This window comes from Saimiri boliviensis, chromosome 11 (assembly GCF_048565385.1).
Source record: "Saimiri boliviensis isolate mSaiBol1 chromosome 11, mSaiBol1.pri, whole genome shotgun sequence".
Classification (NCBI taxonomy): Eukaryota; Metazoa; Chordata; class Mammalia; order Primates; family Cebidae; genus Saimiri; species Saimiri boliviensis.
In genome coordinates, this window is record NC_133459.1 from 73,093,707 (window position 1) to 73,096,503 (window position 2,797).

The 2,797-nt window shown below is 36.1% G+C and overlaps 1 non-coding gene across 1 annotated transcript; it reads left to right on the plus strand.

Annotated features, from left to right (window-relative positions):
* The first annotated feature begins 1,837 nt into the window (after positions 1–1,837).
* LOC120366151 (U6 spliceosomal RNA) lies at positions 1,838–1,944 on the plus strand. Its single transcript, XR_005580899.1, has one exon. It is a non-coding gene; the product is annotated as a U6 spliceosomal RNA (small nuclear RNA).
* The last annotated feature ends 853 nt before the right edge of the window (positions 1,945–2,797 follow it).

Here is a 2,797-nt window from a genome sequence, read left to right on the forward strand (position 1 = left end):
ACAGAATAAACGACATTTCCTTTAGAGAAACACTGCCCTAGCCACCCTGGCAACATATTATTCAACGTAGAACATGATAAAGTGCTACAGTGCATGGTAGCAGATAGAATATGTCTTCACTATTCCTTTTTTTTAAAATTTCAATTGTTTTGGGGAAACAGGTGGTGTTTGGTTACATAAAAAAGTTTATTAGTGGTGATTTCTGAGATTTTGGTGCATCCATCACCTGAGCAGTGTACACTGTATCCAATGTGTAGTCTTTTATCCCTTACCCCCTCTCGACCCCTCCCCTGGAGTCTCCAAATTCTATTATATAATTCTTATGCTTTTGTGTCCTCATAGCTTAGCTTCTGCTTATAAGTGAGAACATAAGATGTTTGGTTTTGCATTCCTGAGTTACTTCACTTAGAATAATGGTCTCCAAGTCTATCCAGGTTTGCAAATGTCATTATTTTATTCCATTTTATGGCTGAGTAGTATTACATGGTGGATATTACATTTTCTTTACCCACTCATTGGTCAGTGGACATTAAGGCTGGTTTCATACTTTTGCAATTGCAAATCGTGCTGTTATAATCATATGTGTGCAAGTGTCTTTTTCATATAATCAATTATTTTCCACTGGGAAGATGCTCAGTAGTGGGATTGCTGGATCAAATAGTACGTCTACTCTTAGTTCTTAAAGAAATCTCCATACTGTTTTCCATAGAGGTTGTACTGGTTTACATTCCCACCATCCAGGTGAAAGTGTTCTCTTTTCACCACATCTAGGACAACATTTGTTAATTTTTGATTTTTTAATTAAGCCATTTTTACAGGAGTAAGGTGGTATTGAATTGTGGTTTTGATTTGCATTCCCCTGATAATTAGTGATATTGAACATTTTTTCCTAAATTTGATGTCTGTTTATATATCTGCCTTTGAGAACTGTCTATTCATGTCCTTAGCCCACTTTTTAATGGAATTATTTGTTTTGGTTTTTTTCCTTGCTATTTTTTTTGAGTTTCTTATAGATTCTGGATATTAGTCCTTTGTTTGGTACATAAATTACAAAAATTTTCTCCCATTCTGTGTGTTGTCTGTTTGCCAATTATTTCTTTTGCTGTGCAGAAGCTTTTTAGTTTAATTAGGTCCCATCTATTTATCTTTTTTTTTTTTAAATTGCATTTGTGTTTGGGTTTTGGTATGAACTCTTTGCCTAAGCTAACATTGAGAAGAGTTTTTCCAGTGTTATCTTCTATAATTTTTATGGTTTCTGGTCTTGGATTTAAGTCTTTGATCCATTTTCAGTTGATTTTTGTGTCATGTGAGAGATGAGGATCCAACTTCATTCTTCTACATGTGGTTTGCCAATTATCCCAGCACCACTTGTTGAATGTGATGTCCTTTCCTACTTTATGTTTTCATTTGCTTTGTCAAAGATCAGTTAGCTGGAAATATTTAGCTTTATTTCTAGGTTCTCTATTCTGTGTCATTAGTGTACATGCCTATTTTTATGCCAGTACCATGCCACTTTTGTAACTATAGCCTTGTGGTATAGTTTGAAGTCAGGTAATGTGATGCCTCCAGGTTTGTTCTTTTTGCTTAGTCTTGCTTTGGCTATGTGGGATCCTTTTTGGTTCCATATGAATTTTAGGATTGTGTTTATAACAAGAAATTTACTCTAAACACTTTGGCTGATTGTCCCACCCTTTATTTCTTCCTACAGAAATAGAAATATTAGATGAGTAAGGTTAGGAGGACGATGGAGAATGGTTAGCTCTTCCGTCCTCTTCCTTAGGAGCAAGCTGCCCTTGGGGAACAGGCATCTGCCTTGTTATTAGAAAACTTGGTTTATGTGCTTACTTTAACAGCACATGTACTAAAATTGGAATGATACAGAGAAGATTATCATGGCCCCTATACAAGGTTGATATGCAAATTTGTAGAGTGTTCCATATTTTTAATCATTGGCATCCCTGAAAGAGAGGGGGAGGGCACAAACAAGTTGGAAAACAAATTCCAGGTTATCATTTATGGAAACTTCCCCAACCGCTCTAGAGAAGCCAACAGTCAAATTCAGAAAATACAGAGAACCTCTGTAAGATTCTAAGAAGAAGATCATCCCCAAGACACATAATCAGATTTTCTAAGGTCAAAATGAAAGAAAGTAATGTTAAAGGCAGCTACAGAGAAAGGGCAGATCACCTATAAAGGGAACCTCATCAGGTTAACAGTGAGCTGCTCAGCAGAAACCTTACAACCCAAAAGAGATTGAGAGCCTATATAATGTTCTTAAAGAAAAAAAATCCTCAACCAAGAATTACATGTCTAGCCAAACTAAGCTTTCTTAGCAAACGAGAAATAAGATCCTTTCCCAATAAGTAAATGGTGAGGAGTTTGTTTCCCCCGGACCTGCCTGACAAGAGATCTTGAAAGCATCACTAAATATGAAAAGGAAAGACCATTAATAGGCAATATAAAAACATACTTAAGTGCACAGGCCAGTGACACTATAAAGCAACCATACAAACAAGCCAGCATCATAACCACCTAACAACACAATGGCAGGATGAAATGCATGCATATCAATTTTAACTTTGAATGTAAATTGGTGAAATGCCCCCACTTAAAAAGCACAGAGTGGTAAGCTGGATAGAAAACCAAGACCCAATAGTATGCTGTGTTCAAAAGATCCATCTCACATGCAATGAAATCCATAGGCTCAGAATAAGAGCATAGAGGGAAATCTACCAAGCAAATGGAAATAAGAAAAAAGCAGGAGTTGCAATTCTAATTTCAGACAAAACAGCTTTTA